Consider the following 23,553-nt stretch of genomic DNA (forward strand, 5'->3'; position numbering starts at 1 on the left):
AGTTAGAGCTTGTGCTGCATTAACAAAGCCAGGGAGACATGTCAATACTGAGATAAAATCAGATGGTTGTACTAATTTAATTGGTGGCGCAGGTTTTTCTGTCCTCGAAATCCGAAGCAGATTTCCTGCGAGGGATGCAATCAGCACCCCCGGGGTCGCTGATCAGAAACCCAAGCACATATCACTGACATTTGGAATGTACATAATTCCAAGAAACAAGTCCAAGGAGAGAAAGAAGCAGTAGCCGAGAGAGAATAAAGCTGCACACGCTGCACTGATCTGAATAAAACCTGCTGAAATAAATATGCTACTGAGGGCTTTGTTTATGAAATGGCATTGGTGTTGGTTTTGATCAGCTGATGTGGCGGCTGTGAAGGTTCTGCATGAAGGAGCACAATGCATAAACAATGGGGCATGTCTTTGGACTAAAAGGGCATGTCTATTATTTAAAAAGCAACATGTCCTGTGGGTGTTTGTCATTCCGCTTCACTGAGGCTACTGACATTGGAGAAATTAGTACTATGTCTACCCTGCAATGTTTTTTTTCCCTGTGTGACCGTTGACCACCGTTGCAAAAAAAAGTCTGCAAAGGAGTGTTTACTTAGATTCCACTGACAACAGCTGTTGTCTTAATTTGCTGAAACATAGTTAACCGTCAAAGAAACACAAGAAAATATACTGAGACATGACACTGGATCTCTATGCCTGGCCAGGAACCCACAGGGGAAAACTCAAAACCACAAGATACATAGCCAACAGAGTGTATTTTTACCCGTGTTAAAATGTTTCAGAGTGCAGCCATCCTCTAACATATGCTGTTTGATGGGGGGGCTTTCGTTCAAAGTGCATGATAGCACCAGGGGCGTGCATATTTTCAGCATATGTAGCCTCAATAGGCACCCAACCTCACTCCAGCATTTTAAAACAAAGGCTCTTTCCTTGGAGCGACGCAACTTCACAACATTTTACACCAACACAGTTCAGAAGTGTCTGAGGGCACAGTCAGGAGTCGCCGTGCTGCTTCGTATTGTGCTGCCATGCAGGCTTTCACGCTGTTAGAAAAGGCAGATGTCTCGTTTCATTACATATCGTCAGCAAAGCTCGCTTTATTGAGAAAGAAGCAAAACATAAATGAGAATAGAGCATATAAGGCAAAAGCAGAGTTTGTGTGTTTGTGATAGGCTCAAAGGTTAATCCTTGGTTTGAATGGTTTAAACTAGGGCTGGCAAACCGTTACATCTTTTAATCTAATTAATCACAGGTTTCCTTTTTATTAACAAATGGATTTCTCATTCATTAATTCATTCTTTGTCTTCATTTGCTTGACCTAGCTTTAATTTATGTGGATTTTACTTTGGTCAGATGATGTTTCAGTGTTAAAAAAAAATCTATTTTGTTTAGAGCAGAGCAACATGGTTGACATGCTTTGATGTCATCATTTCAGAGTTGGTTTGCCGTCTGACGAGAGAAAGAAAAATATGAGAATGAGCGCTACTTTATAAGGACTTTTGTTGAATTTATAAACTGTATATATAAGCAAAGTGTTGCATAGAAGCAAATAGATATAAAGTAGTGGTTCAACAGCGCATAAGGCAACCTCAAGTCATGCTACGAAACTTGAGAGCCCTGTGCGACACCATGAGCTGGTTTCTTGGAATCTGCAAGTTTCCAGCCCCCATATAGGTTCAATTATGTTTATTAAGCGTATGACAGGTCATGAAAGCTGGCTAATTTTAGAAAAAAGCGTGTCTTCAATTGCTATAACATGAGGTGTGAAACAAAAAAAAGACACCACAAGAGGTGTGAAAGTAAAAATGTCACCGTTCAGGTCTGTGTGGTTTATTTAAGACGACACTATGATGATGTTATTTCTAAATCTAAGGGCAGAGTACTTTGGATTCAGAACTTTATTATACTGGATAACTCAAAGGAAGTTTGTTCTGGACTAGAATCTGCTGCTGTGCTACATGTAATTCTTATGTTAGGCTCCTTTTCATGTCATGGACGATTCTTTTTGTTAAACAGCTCTCCGTAAACACCGTAAAATAATCTTCTTTCATCGGTTCTGATTAGATCCACAAATCATTTAGGCACAGACGAAGTAAAGCGCACCAACAAAGACACGCGGAAGGTGGGAGAATTCAGCTTCATGTACTTCACAAAGAACCAACAGAGCCTTAATTTAAGCTCAGATATTATCCGTCCCAACAATTTATTTAACGTTTTATTTAGCATCTCTGCAGTGGATCCTGAACACAGTTGCAGTGGCCATCAACAGCTCCCATTTACTTTAAATATACTTCAGCTATGAAACAGCTCTCCCCAGGGCTCGTTTTATTAACTTGACAAATTTTCCCACCATTCCACAGCATCATCACCCTTGATAATCTCACAGCTTGGGAGAACGGGGCAGGGATGATATTTCCGTGCGAGGCTCTGGGTAGAAGGGCTCTAATGTTATTAAAGATTCGTAACTTGGTTATCAATGGTAACATCCCAGAGGAAGAGAGTTCATTGCTTCAGCTGGTTGGTAGAGGCTGTTGGAGGGTTGATGCTTGTGTGTGTGTGGTGTTAATTTACTTATTCAATAGTCACAAAGAAGGGTGAGGATTAAAATACTTTTTATTCATCTTAAACCAACCAGTATTCCCACCGTGCAGTATGAACCTGGCACCATTTTTCATCTTTGTTGTGAACATACAACTGTGACCACATACAGCAGTTCAACCATCGAAATAAGCTAAATGCAACTCTAAAATGTGCGACATTAACAGTTAGTCATAAAGGTGTCCGGAATTATTAGGCAAATAATGAACAAAACTCGTTACTCGTTTTTTTATTCTTTCTTTCATATAAAATGTAGTAATTCTACATTTGCTCATTTTGCAGGCACTTATCTTAAGCACTTATCTTAACCCTTGTATGGTATTCGGTAGGGATGGGCATTCAATGAAAATTTCTTCGTCGATCGTCGGGAGAATTAATGATTAATAATCGATTAATCATTAACATTTTTATATAAAAAATTGCATAATTAGGCCCATGTCAACTTACTAGCCAGCTCCTGCGTCCGCTGTTTGTAATGAGTTTCGATCCGCCTCGTCACGGTGCGTCTTGACGGCATGGTGTATTCGGGTTCCAGAAACTGTACTAAGTCCTGAAAACCTTTGCCCTCCACGGCACTGATGGGGAGCATGTCAGTTTCAATCATCTTCGCCATCAGTTCGGTGATCTTCTCTGCTCGATGTGCGCTGCAGCTCCTTCTGCTCTGTGCTAACACCGAGTCAATGCTAGGCTGAGATAAAGATGAACCACCACCATCTATCACAAGGCTTGGATGCGCATTGTTTAAGTGATACATCTTTGTAGTAGTCGATGAATTGTATTTGTAATATGCATTGCAGTGATTGCAGTGCCCTATGTCATTTTCTAAACGAAAATGTTCCCACGCCACACTTCGCCATGACCTCTTCATGATTAGAACTAGGCGATGATGTACGGAAGCTCGCATGTAACAATTAAAAAAAAAAAAAAAAAAAAACATTCGGTTCGTCGAACAAAGTGAATTTCGTCGACCAAATTCTTAATGATCAATCATCGATTAATCGATTAATTATGCCCATCCCTAGTATTCGGGTCAAATTGACCCGTTTCAAATTTTCAAAAGAAAAAAAATGGTATAAGTATACTTTTTTTCTACCTGAAACTCAACGGCCTCAGCTTATTTTCTGTGATAAACATGTACAAACCAAAAAAACTGTTTTTTTTAGCACACATGCTACTATACCCCACACATTTACATCCTTCATATGGTCTTCGGGTCAGTTTGACCCACATACACAGAGACACACAGAAACACACACAATGTTACATTAGTATCATCAAAGCACACAGAAGGTGTTTGTTCTCACTTTCTTTTTTAGATGTAATTCCATATCATTGTAAAAATCTAAAATTTTCTCACACTATATGCTTTACACCTGCACATCAAGGGGCTGAGACAAAGAGATAAATACCTCTAAATCACAGTCTTCCACCATCAGTATGACCAAAAGATTTAGCTGCCAGAGGGCTTTGGAACTATATTTGAAGAGAGTCGGGCACATAGCGATGTGGAAGAGGAAGATGTCTCCAAATATCAGGATAATTTGGATAGGAATTTGAATTTGAAGATGGCCTTCACTCGGAATTTGCACCACAAGGAGCACCACAGGTGGCCGCTGGAGCAGGCCAAAAGCCTCACAGACATATTTGTATAAGAATGGACAAATTTAATGGTATTCATCCCATGTGACCAGTGGAAAGAGACGGACATCATGCATCTGCATGCCTACTTTGGCATCCTCATCCTTGCTGGTGTCTACAGGTCAACAGGGGAGCCGACTGAAAGTCGGTGGGATGCTTAGGCAGGGAGAGAAATTTTTAAAGTCCCAAGGTCTCTGAAAAGCTTCCATGTATGCCAGTTATTCGCCAAGATAAGCATGATTTCTGACTATTGTATTGAGTATAGTGGATTTTTAACATCAATTATAACCTTATGACAAAAAGAGTAATCACACTTCCATTTGTAATTGTATTCATTAAACACATATATTATCTCAGTTGTTTGAAATTGAGATAAAGACAGTATATGTTAATGGTTTATGAAATACATTTTTGTTTGTTAAAATTGTTTTTAAAGCCCCAAATATGTCCAAAGGGTCCCAAAAGTGAAGACCATACAAGGGTTAAGGGGATTGCAAGTGAGGAACACATAGGATGGGAATGTGGAGTTCAGCAATTTGTTCGAGGATGTTTTGATGTGAACTCAGGAAACTGGGGATCAAATCTGTTGGGTTTGTGTCTGTTTTTTGTGTTTCCTGTTTGTCAAGCTGGTCAAGGTGAGAGCTGCTAGCATTTCCTGCCTCCTCATACCACCTGCTGCTGATCTCCTTCATTGCCTCTACTCGCCTCCTGTATTTAAGCCAGTTCGTCAGTGACTCTTGTGGTAATCTACAACCTAACTGCCTAACAGTTGGACTTTGGTATTGCTGGCCAGGATTTAACTCCCTGCTGTCTGCTCCTCCCTCAGCCAGCTGTTTTTCCTACCTCACCAGTTCCTGTCCCGTGCTCCAGCATCCAGTCAATTCTCGACCTCCAAGGACAATATCTCTTCCTCTTGTGTTTAAATGAGCTTCGGTGGTGAAGTTCAGTCTGCTTTGTGGATCCAGTTCTTTGTAAAATCCTAACAAAATCTTCTGAGCTGCCCAGCTGAGACCCAGCTGCCCTATTAATCAAAATATTTAAAAAGGCAATTAAGTCAAACTTAATTACTGCCAAACAGCTTTCCATTCCGCTCATTATCATGGCGTCAGTACTGTGGTTATAACTGGTGTTCAGGTTTATTGATGTCTCTCACTGTAAGTGTCAGAAGGGTCCACGAGTTCTCAAGATGATTTTAGTTAGACAAGGAGACGCGCCAGGTTGTTATTTGGTCATATTTGAGGACTTTGCTGTCTAAAGTATCGATCTGAAAACATTCGGATGCATTTCTACCAGTCCTGGAAGAACCTACTTTAAGAAACTGCCGGCACGTTGGGGAGTTTAGTTCATCTTCAGGAAGTTGATGGTTAATGATGGCGGCTCATACCGTCCTCTAACCTGCTGCTGCTTGACCCGTGCACATCAGCCATCACGGTCCTGTTCATTTGCTCGAAACAAGAGTCGCTCTTGTGTCATTTTTCACATACAAGGCCAAGACCATGACTCTGAACATCCTTTTCAGATTGAGAATATGGTTTAACTGTAGGACAAAGGCTTCCTGGTAGCTTAAAGTTTAATTTGTGCTTTTTCTGATCCATGCATTTCTCTATATTCACTGTATGTGACAGTTTGTTATGACTGCCAGTACTCAACAGCTGAGTAATAAAAAAAAAATGTTAAAATGTGTTAACTTCTCAGAATTAGTGAAGTTGTCTACAGTGTTAAACACTTTAGACCCCATCCTCCAACCATTTCTCTCTATTAAAGGGGAAGTTCGTGTTTTTCTAAACCTGGACCTTATTTCTGGCATAAAATACCAGTTTTTTTCCCCCATGGATAGATGAATGTTTGTTTTTTAGGTTACATATGGGTTACATATGTTTAAACATTTCCTAAGTCTCTTTTATTTTTTATTGAAGTTCTTAAATTTACCTGGATTATTTTAATTTAAGCTATTTTGTAATTAATTAATTCATTTCAATTTATTTTATCAATTGGACAAACTCTAATTTGCCTAAAGATGATTATTTAGTATGTTTGTCTGTCTGATTGAATGCTTGTGTTAACAAATAAATCAGACGTTACTCAACAGTTACTCAGTACTTGAGTAGTTTTTTCACCGAGCACTTTTTTACTCTTACTCAAGTAATTATTTGGATGACTACTTTTTACTTTTACTTGAGTCATATTATTCTGAAGTAACAGTACTTTTACTTGAGTACAGTTTTTGGCTGCTCTACCCACCTCTGGTTATGAGTCAATCTTCGTCTTTAGAGCAGCCAGAGAGATGTCGTCTCGAGCGCCAGAGGAAGATAAAAAAAAAACTGCACATACTGTAAAGTGTTGCGTTGGTTGACAGATGAGTGATTTCTCACCAAGATTTCATACTTACGATTCACAACCTTGGAAATACAGTGCCGAGTATAGATCATAAAACTCGCAACATTCAAACAGTTCATCGGGACAGCAGTCAGTCAGAAATGATCAGGAAATAGCAAAGGTAATCATAAGGTTCATTTGTCTGTTTTCCCCTCAAAATGGACAGAAATACATCATATTATATGAGCACACCACCAGCAGCTACCCCGTGCATTGCATATGTATGACTACAAACCCTCAGCATGAGTGTACAAAAGAGATTTGATTGAAGGCGGGATCCACATCAGTGAATGGCGTGTCAATAATGAGTGCATTCAAGGGAGCATATTGGCGAGAAATATTTCCTTCAGGTGGAAAAAGATGGTTATCGTTTTATGCTTGTGATACATTATGTCCACAGTCTGAGGCGGTGACAAAAAGTTGGGTCTGGTTCTGCGAGTTTCTCTGCTTTCAGAAGTAAAACTGCAACAGAGACCATTTTTTTAACAGGTTGATGCAAATGTTTGAGGCAGGCTTTTCAATTCAAGTCATTTAATTTTTATTTATATAGCGCCAAATACAACAAATTTCATCTCAAGGCACTTAAATAATAAAGTCCAATTCAAGCCAATTAGAATTCAATTCATTGTAATCATAATTATTTATAAAATAATCCAATTCATTCATATAGAGCCAATTCAAAAACAATTTCCTAGCTAAGGAAACCAACAGATTGCACCGAAACTTGTCTTCAGTCCAATCTCCCGTCCTGAGCGTGTCTGAGGCGACTGTGGAGAGAAACGACTCCCTTTGAACAGGAAGAAACCTCTGGCAGAACCAGAACCAGGAAGGGTGGCCATCCGCCTCCACTAGCTGGGGTTTGAGAAGACAGGAAAGAGGGGAAAAAACCCACTGTAACACCATTCAAAGGATACCTGTTGGAACAGGGAAACACCAGTTAATGACCACAATAATGTCACATGTACATAATATCATTTGAGAAATTAAATGGGGGAAAAAGAGAGTAAAGTGAGGAAAGGTGTGACAGACGAGGCCCCCCAGCAGTCTAGGCCTATAGCAGCTTAACTATGGGATGTTTCAGGATCACCTGAGCCATCCCTAACTATAAGCTTTATCAGAAAGGAAAGTTTTAAGCCTGGTCTTAAAAGTGGAAAGGGTGTCTGCTTCCCGGACATTTACTGGCAGCTGGTTCCACAAGAGAGGGGCCTGATAACTGAAGGCTCTGCCTCCCAAACTGGCAGCTGGTTCCACAGAGAGGGGCCTGATAACTGAAGGCTCTGCCTCCCAAACTGGCAGCTGGTTCCACAGAGAGGGGCCTGATAACTGAAGGCTCTGCCTCCCAAACTGGCGGCTGGTTCCACAGAGAGGAGCCTGATAACTGAAGGCTCTGCCTCCCAAACTGGCGGCTGGTTCCACAGAGAGGGGCCTGATAACTGAAGGCTCTGCCTCCCAAACTGGCAGCTGGTTCCACAGAGAGGGGCCTGATAACTGAAGGCTCTGCCTCCCAAACTGGCGGCTGGTTCCACAGAGAGGGGCCTGATAACTGAAGGCTCTGCCTCCCAAACTGGCAGCTGGTTCCACAGAGAGGGGCCTGATAACTGAAGGCTCTGCCTCCCATTCTGCTTTTGGAGGTCGAGTCTGAGCAGGGGAGGTGGGATGAACTCGACTAAAGATTAAAACGCTATCATCTTAACGACTCCTTGTGTGAGATATTTTCAACTCTTAGGGGCCAAAACCTTTTTTGGAAAGTTTTTTCCTGAGTTTATGAATTGTTAGTGACACTTAAATATCTGCTCTGAAGCACAAAAACTGTTATTTTCCCCACGATACGTCCCTCTGTTCTTTTATAAAGCAATTTTATCATATATGAAAATTAGCAGAGCCACAATCTTACAAAACACCATCCCCGAGGACAAAAAAAAAAACTCTGTTTTTGGTTACGAAAGATTCTTCCACTGATGGCGGCCGGGGTGAGAATTAAACTTGAAAAACAGCAACACCCGCAGGACTGGGATTTAATTTCAGACTTTGTTTAAGAAAAAAAAATGTTATGAATGTGCTAAGGTAATGCAATTTCAGCCGGCATATATTCTGTGATATAAAAATCTAATTTCCAGAGGTAGTTTTTATTGCATACAGATCAATAAAGGTGCCAGTGCGGCTCCAGCGGTGCGAGGGAAACCACTGTTTACAATGGGAACTATTTTCAAATATTGGGTATGAACAGTGTTTATGTCATGAATATAGAGCAGGCCTTGAGGCTGGGCGTTTAATGTTGAGGGGAGCAAAGGTATGTGTGACCTTGAGAAAGCAGTTTGGCATCCACAAAACAATGTTTTACCTTCCGCCATCTCCTGGAAGAGAATGGGGCCTTTAAATGGCACAGATTATCATCTTTATATGCTTAGTATATGGCCAATCACACCCTCTGCGTGTGCGTTTTAGAGAGGAAGTTTGTCTTATGGACAGTTTTGGCTCTTTTTTTTTGTATATATTCGTCTGAAATGACTGCACTCCAACATCCCTTAGAGTCACTGATTGCTTTAAATCCTAAACATGTGACAGCTGAGCCATGGGGCAATATCTATTCATAATTGCACTAAAAAAAAATGCTATAAGTTACGCTCCCTTATGAATAATGCAAAAGAGCAAATATGCACTTTTGTCCCATTTCCACTTAATTCAATTCCACCCTGCATAGCTAACTTTGCATTGTTTGTCCTTATCACTGTCGCTTAACAATAAAAAAAAATGAAAGAAAAATCAAACAAAAAACCACTAATAAGGTTTACAGTTTTCTGGGTAAAACAGGAACATAAAACAGGTTTTTCTTAATTTACATAATCCATTTGATACCTTTTTTTCCCTTCTCCCACCAGCTGCATCACTGATGAACTCATGAGGCATCCCAGTCACACAGAGCATGTGTTAAATCAAGCGGTTGTTAACCAAATCAGCGCTTTTCTGTGTATGGCGAGTAATGAAGACAGGGGAGGTGACGGGGGAAGCACTGAGCGCCTCGGTCCCCAGAGAAAGCCATGCCCATGATATGCTAATGCTCTCTTCACATGTCTGTCAACTGCTGCATCAGTGTACCTTTGCTGAGAAACTAATCTGAGTTTTATTGGCCTGCCAGAATGAATTTATACATTACTATTAGATTACCGGGGCTGGCAGCTGTAGTGTGTAGAACTAATGTACTCTGTCACAGATTGTGTGCATAATGAACTTCAGTAGGAAAGTAGCCAAAGCGAGTCCGGGAAGGCAATGCAGTTGTAAAAACAACCATCAAAGGCTTTGTTCTAGTCAACAAGCGAGGAAATAGCATCTGTCCCGATGGCTAAAAGTGTTCCTTTAAAAACAATATGCTCATCCAGCTTTTCACTCCGCAGTAAGTAAAAATGTCTGCCACGGATTCAGATAAATAGACATGATTAGAAGTAATTGGCACAAATGAGGGATCTAACAGCCATCTGCCTCGACCAAAGCAGACGGCCGCACTTCCTGGGTTCTGCTGGAGATCTCCTCCAGTTAAAAAAGAGGGAGGTTTCCCTCTCCACCGTCACCTGCTGAAAACACACAGAATGGTTGGTTGGTTGGTTTCATTAGCTATGCTACTGTCTACAAATTACCATTTAGGTGACTACAATTATAATGAATTGGACTGAATTAGATTGTAACTAGATTTCAGTTAGCAGGATTGAATTATATTAAAATTGGATCGAACTGGGCTCGTATTGAACGTGTTTGCTTTCTCTTTAAAGTGCCTTTAGGTGACTTTTGTTATGAAATGGCGCTAGACAAATAAGCTGAATATTTCACCAAGGACGCTGGCGTTACGTAAGATTGTGGAGGACAGTTAAAGCTCAGTTTACTCCCCGATAAATCCGCCTCGAATTTAAAGACCCTGTGGTTTAGTTTGGAGCAGAACTGAACTGTAACCCCCAGACATGAAACTATGTGCCCTTAGAAATAAGTGGCAACAGCAAATAAGACACAAATACATTTACTTCTCGCAGCTCTTGGCTAATAGTGTATTTTGGACTGTAAAATGAATCACCACTCCAGAGTTTTACCAGAAAAGGGTGAATGTAAAAGTGGCTTTTGGCCTTCCAGGTGACGAGAGGGGAAAATAATCTTCTTCTGCTCTTCTGTCCGTTGATTCCTACCAACTACTTTCATCTAACTGATAAAGCATCAAGAAAATGATCTGACTAACACAAAGCCAAGCTAATGCTAATTTTGATCATTCTAAGGCTGATACTGTGGGGGCAGGTCATGAAATAACAGCATTTAGTGACTCTCCATAGCATGTACCAATACAATAATTAAGATTACTTAATAGAAAGAAAAAAAATAACTAAATAAAATAAAAGACAATAACATCAACTACCACTAACCAAAAATCTACGTATATAAATTAACTTAAAAATGCCCTACCCACAGAAACATTTAAATAATTATAGCATTACAGTATATTCAGATCATCAAATTAAGTTTGAACTGGAGATGCCATTTAACCCACATATGAAAAATAATGTCTTTTTGTTGTACTCATTAATTCTATTTAGCAATCTGTATGATAATCTTTCTAAGGCAGCCAGTTTGCCCAGGGATCTATACCAATGAGTCAGAGAGGGGATAGATGGACCTATACTATACTTTTATCATTTGAATGAATAAGTTTTAATTGACTGTTCAAATGCTTAATCTTCTGACAATTAAAAGGAATTCACTATTCATCTTGTGCTACAGCACGTAAAAGTACATTAAATGTTTTTTACTCTTATTGAGTCGCAAGACACTGAGACGTATAGCCTTTTTTATAAATCAGCCCAAGAAAAAGACATGTTCATTAACCTGTTGGTGTGTGCTTGCACACATCAAACTGGTGTCACGGAACCAATGACAGTGTCACGAGCTCTGGGACATAGCCTATCTCCCCTCTGTTACAACTTCCCTTGACAGCTCAGAGGCGTATCAGCAGCGGATCAACTTCAACCCTCCCCACATGCCCCCTTTTTCTACTTTAACACAGGACATCGATGTGTCGAAGGCTCATCGGTCCCGGCTTCAAGGACACATGTGAAGAGGCCTGTGGAAAAATTCGTTTTTTGCGTTCACTTTTAGTGTTTTCATGCTTCAAACTGGAGTTAAACTGGAAATAAACTAAATGTAGTCAGGTGATCATATTGGCTAGAAACAGAAAACAAATATAGTTGCTGAAAGGTAAAACCAACCCTTTGTATTTGATAAAAGCATGCAGGCAGTAGCTGCTACTCTGTTTGAAATACATCAGTGACATCTCCAGTTTTTCTGACGCATCCATCCCTAAAGCGTTAGGCCTCACCGGGACAGCCCAACCTAAAGACTTCAGTACCATAAACACTCTTTCATAAGCACAACAGCAGTGGGAGAGTGAAACTACAGAAGAAAGAAAACCCACAGAATGCAGATCCCTCCGTGAGGGCACTGTTGGAGAAAGAGGTGTGGAGCATTATCATAGATAGAGGAGCAGGCCGACTGCCCTGAGATGTAGTCAGCATGTTGTATCAGCAAGACTGGTCAATGAATCACACGTTGTGCAGCCGCTTAGGTGATAAATACACGAGCATGAGGTCTAACATACAAGATAGGACTCATTGTTGGTAGGGACCTGCCTGTATTTCATAGCCTGGGTAGCCCTGATGATGGATGACCTGGCGCATGGTAATATTTCTTCCACAATCTCGGTTCAGACATTTCGTTGAAAGTGTGGAGAACGGCCCACTGTGGAGGTAAAATCAAAGTGGGACGAAAAGGTAACTCTGCGAACGCCGGGGGTGCAAAGCAACCCCATGATTAGTTGGGAGTGAAATTAGATTATTCATGAAGTGCCTGGGTGGAATGCCAAAATGGCTCTGCTTGGTTTCAGACAGAAAAAACAAAATCAATCAAGCCTTTTCATTTTGATGTTTGCAAGCAGCTGCGTGATATTTTTTTTGTGACAGCCACCTGAAATTTCACTAAAAACCAAATGAGATTTTTTTTCGTGTGTGGTAATCCACTTCATTTTTTTTTTTACTTAGGTAAATAGGAAGCAAACCGAGGTCCAAAACGTATTCATACATACTCTTGTTGTTTCCTGGCAACGTATTCCCACGGGAAAACAGCAACTCCTCAAACAGCAACTCCTCAAACAGCATTGCCCTTCATAAGCACTTTGCCTTGTGCTCAGAAGCCAGTGTGACAGGTGCTAAAGGGAAACAAAATAATGAAGGATAAAAGCAGAAAAAGAACCTGAGGTGGGGTCTCGACACCTTGTCAAATTATCATCCCCCTTTAAACAACAACTGACAGCTCTGATCTAACCAAGCCACCACCTACGACACACATTCACACACACACAAGCAGCATATGGACACCCACACGGTTAAATCGGTCCAGACGGCGTCACTCAAACTGCCCCTTTTTGATGTCGAGCTACAGGAGCAGGATGCACGCACTTGGAGACACCTTGCATTTGTGCCTCTCCCCATTTAATCTGAGCATTTTTCTTTTCGCGTTTCTCTCTGGTTATCAGTTAGATTTACCACATCCCTAAGAGGGCTTTTCTACCGAAGAAATACGGTGAATATCGAAAAAGTGAGAAGCTTAGGGCAGCTCTTTGAAATGTAAACACACAGGTATGCACTTCAGAGGCCTAAATATCTCTACAGTGACTATTAAATTTAATAATATGATTTAGACAAACTCGAGACTCTCAAAGGGTCACAAAATACTTAATTATTTCCGGTTTAGCTGCACTTTAGTGATGCCATCAACTCTTCAGCGACACGTTCATGAAATCACAAAAGCCTCACTGAAACATGCGATTAAAAACTTAGCTGGTTTTATAGTCTTTTTGTTTCCTTCATTACAGAGTCAAATCCAAGTTGGGTGCTACTGAAATAAGATAATTTGATTTGGGGAGATAAAAAGGGTGCTATGGCTTTTTGAAGCAGCAGCTGCATTCTGAACAGAGCAGCTGAATGATGCACATGATGTATGTAAAATACTATGATTATAGAGATGAAATACAGAAACTAGCCTGCTTGTGGACTCCTTACTTGCACAAATTGTATGAAAAGTGTGGTGGTAAACATCAGTTTGCCATAAAGAAAAACAAAAGAGATGCAAATGTATGTCCGGTCAAGCATGAGGTCACAGACATAATATTCAAGAAAAATGTGTTTATTCTCCAAATAATAACAAACTTCAAACAATAGCTGCAGGGCCCTTAAAAGAGGTCAAATGAAGAAACTAAACTCAAGGCAAAAAAATCAAGGTTTTAACATAACATAACCTCAGACTAACGGCTCAAAAACAAACAAAACTGACCTGACACACAACAAACAAAGGGAACTTAAATACTGGCTGATCAGACCATAGTGACACACTGGGGAAGAGGGAAGGGAAACATCTACACAAATTTAACTACCAAAAGTAACTAAACACAGTTATCTTCAGACTGAACTTAACTGACAAAAATCTAAACAAAGTTAACAAAATAAGCAAATCACAAAAGCAAAGAGAACTGATGCAAAAATTTGAATGAAGACTCCATAGTCTTCCCCCATGGAACTCCAGATGGTATCATCCAATCAGTCAATCTGGGATTTGAGTGTGCCAGCCAGAGAGTCCAAGGTACCCCCCCACAGCACCAGCAAAAGAAAGCACAACAAATTAAGTATTTGACTAAATTAAACATACAAAAGCTAACTTAATGTGTGCGCTACAGTTAGAACTAATGTATTTCAATATTGTCAAATGAAGAGACTTAAGCCCTATTCGGACGGGACTAGTTTAATGGGGGGACCTGGGGTAAAGTAATAATAACCGGGAAATCTAGTCCCGTCCGAACGCGCCATGTCAGTAAAGATAGCGGAGTATGTCGGTAAACTTTGCTGAGAATTCTGCCTCCTGTGAAACGGTCCGGAGTATCTACCGTAGGTAATACTAATCCCGTGCGAATGCGACCTTCGGTAATAAGTACGGAATATGTCGTCACATCCTTTTAAAGAGAGAAACAATTAGGTGTAAAATAGAAAATGACACTTAAGTTTCGTTGTGCAATCCTTTTTTTAAACTATACTTTACATTCAGGTAAAATAAGTATTCTGAGCAAAACTTTTGGTGAACAGTACTTTACATTAAGGTCAAAAATGAATAAATCTTCTGTTCTGTTATACTGTACAATAGGTTTTAGTAATACTTATCATTCAAGTAAACAAACAAAAAACTCTTCTGCGTTTGTATACAATAATTTTGGAGCAGAATGCTTTATATTCAAGAAAACTCCTCCCATGTTAGATGAATATTACAGGGATTTCTTGTCCCGTCCAAATTGGTCATTTCTTCTCCCTGGCGTCGTCTGGTTAACCTACATTACCATCCGTCCCCCCATTGAACTAGTCCCGTCCGAATAGGGCTTTAGACTTTTTTTTCTTATCAATGCACAAAAAACACAGGTGAGTCTTGACAACGAAATGTCGTTACTTGGCTTCCGGTCAACAGCGCTAAAATTTTGAATGCTATACAGTGCTATACAATATAAATAGCTATGGAAGTGCTATGTGCCAGCACTCGGAATAAAAGATATAAAAAATAAATAAAGTGCACTTAGTGCAAATATATTGCTAAATAAACAACCCATATATTTGTGCTGCAGTAAGCGTGAAAAAGTGTTGGTGTGTGGGGTGACCGACTGTGTGGCCATCACAGAATGCAAACAGGCACACAAACTTCTGACCATCTCCTCCTTAAACAGTCCGATGTTTCCTCCGTTTCCTCCTAATACAGTCAATAAGTTAGTTTTTGCATAACTAGATCAACTTGAACTTCGCAACTTACAGTCTTAAAGAGTATCATCTTCTTGTTGATAAGATTTCCCTCGTGCAAAATTCTGCAGAGGAATATCCTGAAATCTCATTGGCACATCTGCTCCATATGGAGTTCCTGTGGTGTAAGTGCAAACTCTCATGTTCCTATTGTTCTCAGAGTAACAGTAAGACCGGCACGACCGCACAGTGCATGGGATACAACTGTACCATGGTGGCCAGACATAAAGGTTCTACTTTTTTTATGGTTGCATAGTAAACATCTGTTGGGGCTGAAGACGGCAACGAGTTCTCCAAGTTAAAGCACGACTCAAATATGATGCTATTTCTGCCCCTATCAGTAAGATTACATGACTACCCCTCCCATTCCTGTTAAAAGTTGGATGAATGAAAGGACAGGGATGGACTGCTGGGTGCACTGGGATAGGCTCCAGCCCCCCCAGCAACCCTGAACTGGATTAAGCGGGTATAGAAAATGGATGGATAGATGGATGCAACAATAAACAGCAGTTTATGTAAAAAAAAAAAAAAAACTGACTTGATAAGGTTTTAATCAGATCAAATCAATAGATTAGTGTGTCACTGACATGGTTATGGGCACCAAGGAAAGTGTTTGCAGCTTATTTACCAAACCTACTTTTTCAAAGTGTAAACAAGTGAATAAAAACGAAAAAAAAAACAAGGTTCAGGTTGCAGCCCACAGTTTAACTCGCTGTCTCTATGACAACATGCTACTTACTGTTTTTAAATGTGCACCTGTTCACTCAAGACTCGTGACATTTTCCAAAATTCTTTGTTGAAAAAAGCATAATGGAGTCATGTAATAAACTATTTGAATATCATTCATTTGCTTTTGGAGTGTATTTTGAAAATTACCACCGACTCATGACGTTGTCGGGATCTGACGGTATCCGTCACACCTACATGACAGCTGTTACACGCACACACCAGATTTGAATTAAATTGAATTGAAAATACTTTATTTATCACTTGCAGGGAATTCTTTCGCCACAGCGCTCCAGTGCACAAATTACAAGATTAAATATAACAATGTATAGTGAAATAGCAACAACACAGTCCTTATGGATGGATCCTGAGTGCCATCATCTTTTACTTTTATTGTTAAAATCCGAATTAAGCCCACATCCGCCTGATTCTCCCCTCTGACTGTAGATTTGACCCTTAAATAATCATTCAGTGTCAATTTGATATCATTCAAATGTCACAAGCTTTGAAGAATAACAGGCAAAGAGAGAGGGGGAGAGGCTTTAATTACGCTTTTAAAGACTGTATCACATCTTTACACATGTCTTAAAACTATTAAAAATTTTAATCTAATTAATCACATGATTTCCCTGATTAATCACGATTAATCGCATTTGTACACAAAATCCAAAAATGAATCCAAAAGTAGTGTATAACTTTTAGCATTTAGTTTTATTTTAAATGTGCTGCCATATGAATGAAAGTGCCATAACATTTGTTGTGCAAACACACTTTTAACATCAGCATCTTTCTGTAGTTTTTATGTAGAAGCCTCGCTCCACTGTCTGTTTCCTTGAATGACTTGCTGCTATCAGTTGTGTGTTTTGCCTTTAAGTGATATTTTAGACTGGAACTACTACGCTGAGAAGACAATTCAACTTGGCAGTGTTTACAGATGACTTTGGTTCTGTCGACTCCGCCGTCTGGAAGAACTTTAAAATGAAAACGGCCGAATAAAAGTTCCGTACCCTTCTCCATGTTTGGTGGATCCGCCGATTACTTTCTTTTCCGGTTCCGCAGCAGACAAACAGACTTTTACTAAATAAAAACCTGTGAGCAACAGACTTTTACAATAATAAAATAAATAATCAAACCTGCGCTAATGCGTGATAAAATATTTGTCGCCGTTAAATAATTAAAGAGTTAACGCGATAATAACGAGTTAACTCGCCCAGCCCTAATTAAAACATGTAAAATGCATGAACAAAAAGAAGGGACTCACCTGTTGAGTAACGCACATCTCCTTGTATGGAAAGCCTTGTCGGAATGGTGGGATGTACAACCCTCCTCTGGCAGAGGTCCAGGGATGACATTTGCAGTTTAGGGTTAGACAAAACATACTTTTATCCGAGAGCCTTTCCTGCCCTCACTTGATTTTGATTGATTGGTAACCAGCGCTACAATTTTATTACATTTTATATTGTTGTATTGACTTGTTTCAAGTTGTTTTAAATGTGTTTTATTTGTATCTGTAGCTATTTCAGGCACTTCGCAGTATTTGTTTCCCATCTGGTCTGATAGGAAAATTTATAATCAACATTCGTGGATCTCGGCACCCCTCTTACGCAGTCCAGCAGGTACCGTCGTGCTGGAGGTCTTTCATTCAGGAGTCCTGGACCCCGGGCACGGTTGTCGGGCCCTGTCGGTCTGGACTACGGAGCAGCTGTTGAGATCCAGCTCATAAGGACCAAGTTGTTAGGAAAATGAATAAGAATATTCAGGCATAGGACATTTAATCATGTTGCAACATGGGAACATCTCCATACAGAGGCTGTGATGCAAATGTTCAAAGATATAGAGTTCACAAGAAGCTTTTATAGGGTAGAAAGATGGAGGCTTGCATTTCGTTTATACGAGTCATGAGACGTTCCCTTCTACCCTTCTGGGAGCAGACTGGTGCCGATAATGTCGAGGCTGTGAAATATTCTCTTCTTGGAGCAGACAGTGGTGACCTCTCCGAGTGAAGCTATTATTCTCATGCACAGGTACAATATGTGCAACTTGAGCAGCTGCACAGAAGTAGAAATGATTCTATCAAGGTCCCAAATGCAGATCAACTGACCAGAGGCAGACGGAAACTGAACCTGAAGTTGATTTAAGAAATTGGAACCAAAAATGCATCCGAGCCCAAAAAAAAATAACAAAACTAGATACAAAACTAACCAGATTGTGAAAACAGATCAGCAATGAACAGACTACAGAGAAAGGCTAGAAGGTAGTAACGACGAGGACCAACGAAGAACGGGTGGCAACCGCCATTCTGACAACACGCTATTCCGTCAAGGCCTTCCGTGTAATGAAATGTGCGTTATTCAACAGGTGAGTCCCTTCTTTCTGTTCATGCATTTTACATGTTTTAAGACCTGTGTACAGATGTGATACAGTCTTTAAACATATTTTATGTGCATTTATTCAGCACCTATTTGGATATGATGAATAAATGCACAAAGGGGAACTGAAGTGCGCAGACTCCTTTTTAACTATTTTGATTTGTTTGGATGCACACAGCTGCTCCGCTCTTGCATATCTGATTGCGTGATGTGACAATAAAGCTATTAAGAACCTTTCGACAAGCCACAAAATGCATGTTCTTTATGTAGGGTAAATAACAAAATGTTCTATTTATTGAGGAGTAAGATTAATCTACTCCCAGGTGTGGCCAGTTAGGTCTTTAAGACATCAGTAGGCTATATGAAACTGTCGGAAAGGCGGGATATTTTTTAAAAAAAAACACACCGTCATTTTGACCATAGGAGGAAAAAAAGTGTCGGAAAATGAAGTGTTGCCATTCCAACGATTTGAGGCCCATGTCGGACTGGTGGGATGTGGGAATGTCAGCAGGAATAGAACAGAGAGCAACCGAGGAGTTCAAAGAAACAACCAACCAGGAACACAGAAGAGTAAAACAAAGAACCAAGAAATAATCAAAACATAGAAAAGAACAGAAACTCGAAACCCCAAAAGCCACGAAAAACTACGAAAAAAAAAGGCGAATCAAGACAAAACGAATACAAACAGAGTAAATCCTAATTTAAACCAATGACTACATTACACAAGAAAACAGAATGGAAACAAAGTCTGAAAATCCACAAACCCTAACAACAAATAAAGTTTTCATGATTTGTAGTGTGACATCACTTGACCTGTTCTCTTTTCCCCTGACGACATTACTTCAGAAGGACCCTTGAAAATCCACTTGATGCTGTTTTTGGAGGGCAGTCTTGAAACTTGGCTACTTTGACACGGTGAATTTGAACGAAAGTGGTTAAAAAGTGGCCAAGAGTTATGTAATGGTACAATCCATTTTTACACTAAATTCATTAAATGGCGCCACTACTTCAAAAGCTCCTTGTAACAGTTTACCCCCCTTCAGTATCAGTTCTGTTCCATCTGCTCTCCAGCTTAATATGGCCAGTTATCTTTCAAGTAATAGTAAAACTCAACAAAAAGATGGCATTGTAAAGTGCTGGGTTATTAACAATAAACACAGAACATAAGGGCAGGAGTGACCTAAACTCAGAGTTACTCAACTCTCAAACATGCAACACCTCTTCAAGTCCAGTATCTATGCTTACAAAGGCTCACAAAAACACAATAAAATACATTTCATTGCGAAAAGTCTCACCAACACGTTCCATGTTGGCAACACATTCTGCGACTGTTACGCTACCAGCTCGGGGATCCCTGCACAGCCAAATGTGACACGTCTGGGGATCCTGTGACAAAAAAAAAAGGACTCACTGGGCTTTTCACCAAGTGTGAGGGTGAGAAAAGGTTGAATGAGTTTTTTTTTACCCTTTTTGTTGCAATTGCAATTGTTTCTCATCACAGATATTGCTTTGTTTTTGTCCAGAACTTACAGTTTCAAGAATGGAAATACACCATACCTGCCGCTGTACGTGGTATCCTGTGATTATTTCTCATATCTGTGACTTGTGCAGAACATCCACGAACAAATGAAGTTACAGAGCACTGTCGTCACTGAATAAATTCAGTCCTAATCTGAGCCACTCTTTGCCTACTGCATAGAGTATGTGCTCAGTCAGTCTGAGAATCAAAATGTATCTCTGAACCTACATTTTCAAACTGAAAGACATCATTACTGTGTTCACAGCCCAGCCAGATGTTGAAGCTTTCTGATCAAATGTCAGGTAAAGGGTGGGTGCGAGGCATGGAAGGACATGGATGCAGATTCTTCAAAAACAAAACTTGGTTTATTTTCAAAAACAGGTTTTAACAAAAAGAGCGACTGAGCCAAATACCAAAAAGTAAACTGTGACGAAAACAAAACATGGCTATGGCTATGAATAACTAGAAAGGTACTTAACTTGGTTGGGACAGTGACGAGTGAGGATCTGGCAATGAACATGAACAAACCGGGAGGCTGTGTTTGAAACCGCATACTTCTCCTACTACTCATACTAACTTTTTGAGTTAGTAAGCGAGTTTGAGTAAGCGAGAAGTTCCCGGATGCATACTAGATTCTCCGAAATGTTGGGTATGCATCATGAGGTTACTACTCATACTCAAACTACCAAAGATGCAACGTAACGCGACGTCGCCGATCGTCATTTCCTGTCAAAACGGCAGTTTCAAGCTAGCTACAACGAGGGTAGGTTCACTTCCTGTTTTCAAAACAAAAGCACCAATTGTATCGTAATGGCTTTCCCTATGATAAAAGGCAACGGGTATTTTATTTTGTGAAAATAACCAGAAGTGCGTTGCTCACTGCGGCTAGCTTTAGTAGCGCCGAATTCGTGGGAACAAAATTGTAAACAGCCGGTATTTTGTCAGGTTTTCAACACGTTGGGGATCTAAACGACTACTTTCTCACCTGAAAATGTTTCAAATGTTGCTAAAGTTTACAGAGTTTAGAGCTTAAACAAAATCAGCTTTAGGCTGATTTATGCTCAGGCAGGAGCGAAATGCATTGTGGGTAAACGCTCTGCATACTGTCTGATCGATGAGTATGCAGTATGTAGTATGCGGTTTCGAACACAGCCTAAATACTGTGGAGGGTGATTGGTGAGTGAGTGCAGCTGATGGGGAAAACACAGGTGAAGGAAGTGAAGCTGATGACCTGAACATGGGGACCGAGGAAAGAATGGCAAAACATGGCAAGACTTAACTAAACATGAACTTAAAAACTAAGACGTGACATGACAAAACACAGAACTAAAAACATGGGGAAAAACCCCACGAACGTGACATCAAAAAAAAGGCTTCTTATTCTGAACTTCAAACCTAAGATTCACACGTGGCATTCTGGTGAAACTACAAACCTGCAGTCGTGTTAAAAAAAGTTTTGTCGAGCACATTTGAAACTCTTTCAGTGTGGATGTCTGTGTACCTGGACCTGACTGTGTCTCTCGTCAAAGCTCAACCCGCTGCCACTCCTGGAAGGTCGCCTAAGTTGAGACACTGCCGCCCACACGGCTGTGACTAAAACCAGCTGCAGCATTGTTTTTGCCTTATTTCTGCTGTCACATTTTCTAAACCTACCAACAGATTCAGAAACATCAGTGCTGCTGACTCACTGTTATGAGAGTTTTTCAGATGCTTGGTGAATAGAACAAGAAGGCTTGTTATTTCCTAAAATCCTCCCAACAGCCCAGCTGGTTTATTCATCCCAGTCTTCAGGCTTGGGAAAACTTCTGAAATTAAACTGAGGACGTTTTTTTTCAGTAAGATCCAGAAGGTATAAAAGAAATATCCTACTACTAAAGGGGATAATCAGCCATATTGTACCAGGAGTCTGTGCACCACCCCCGATACACCAAGCAGCTATCACAATAAATATGCTTATACAAAATCCAACAATCATTCTTTAAACAGATTATAAGTTCCTTCCTCTTATGCGACCTATTTAAAATTTTCTAAGAAGTTTGAGCTACAAAGCCCCACCAAGTGCCACTGTGCGGCCGAGCAACTCGTGAATGACCCCTTTGTTGGTGTAAGGAAAGAGAGTCATGCTTATTTCCCCCGCAGCACACTATGAAAGCCTGAAAGTGCCATTTTACAGATGTGCCTCCTCCCTCGGTGCGGCTGCTCAGGCTTTAAAGAAGCAATTAAAACAAGACATTCTCCTGGAACTTCACTGAGCTGCTCTCCTCATATGTTGCCACAGATAAGCAGCTCAAACTGCAAGCCTATTTTTCTACCTCTCAACGGCACGTGGTGGGGGGAAAGGCGGAGGAAAAGGGGGGTGTTGGAGGATTACACCCTCTCTCATTTTAATTTGCTACTCACATGAAAGTCTTCAGCTTTTTCATTTCTTTTACCTGCAACCAGTTGCAACACTTGCTTTGCTTTTGTTGTTTGGTGTGTGTGTTCCCTGGCACAAAAGAAGCCATACACCTTTGGATTACACGAATAACCTGAAAAACTGTTTTCTTTTCATTACCAGTTTCATTAACACTCAAAGAATCACAGCAGATTCTGTAATTATCTCTTTTTGACAATCTAAAATGTATGTAGATGCAAAGGTTGATGATAGATAATGAGAGCTATTATTAATGCAGAGAAATTAGCGGTGATGGGACTCAAAGCTGTGGCTCAACTCAAATTGTTTCATTTCATATTTAAGTAGATCTTGAGTAATTAAGTTAATTGTATTTAAAGTGATGTTCTGATTTATCTTAACTACAGTTAAAGGGGATAGAGAATCAAAATCGTCTTTTTCACGTTTTTGGTGTTAGTTCTGAGTCTCCCCGCTGTGGGGAGCACACACGAAGTGCCAGCAAGTGACATAACCTCTGTTTCAAGTACTCCCCTTTTTAGAATAGCCCCCAGAATATCCCCTAATCCGTTTTTGTGAAAAAGTGACGTCACTTTTTCAGCAATCGCCCCCCCACACCCAAGTCCACAGCCACCCCGTTTCAGACACGCCCCTTCGGCGAGAAACAGGAACAGGTGTGCCTTCCAAGGCTGTGAAAGCGGACTACGATCGTTACATATTCTTCCCCCGGAAAGCAATGTTCGCGATCAATGACTTTTATTTATTTTTAACAGCATCCCCAGTACATACAACCGCCGACTTTTCCTTTGCGCTGCGCATTTCACGGAGTACAGTTTCACAAAGCTTGCACGATTCCGAGCAGCAGAGTAGAGGGTCAGTTCCGACAGGGACAGACAGACTGCAGCGAGCTGTGGCTCCGCTGAGAAGCTGATCGGCTGCAGCCTCCCATCTATCCATGACCTGCACGTCTCCAGGACTGTGGGGCGAGCAGGTCGGATCACAGCTGACCCTTCTCTATTTGCACCGCTCCCCTCGGGCAGGAGGCTTCGGTCCCTTCGGATCAGAACCTCC

Source organism: Odontesthes bonariensis, chromosome 6 (genome assembly GCF_027942865.1).
Source record: "Odontesthes bonariensis isolate fOdoBon6 chromosome 6, fOdoBon6.hap1, whole genome shotgun sequence".
Lineage (NCBI taxonomy): Eukaryota > Metazoa > Chordata > Actinopteri > Atheriniformes > Atherinopsidae > Odontesthes > Odontesthes bonariensis.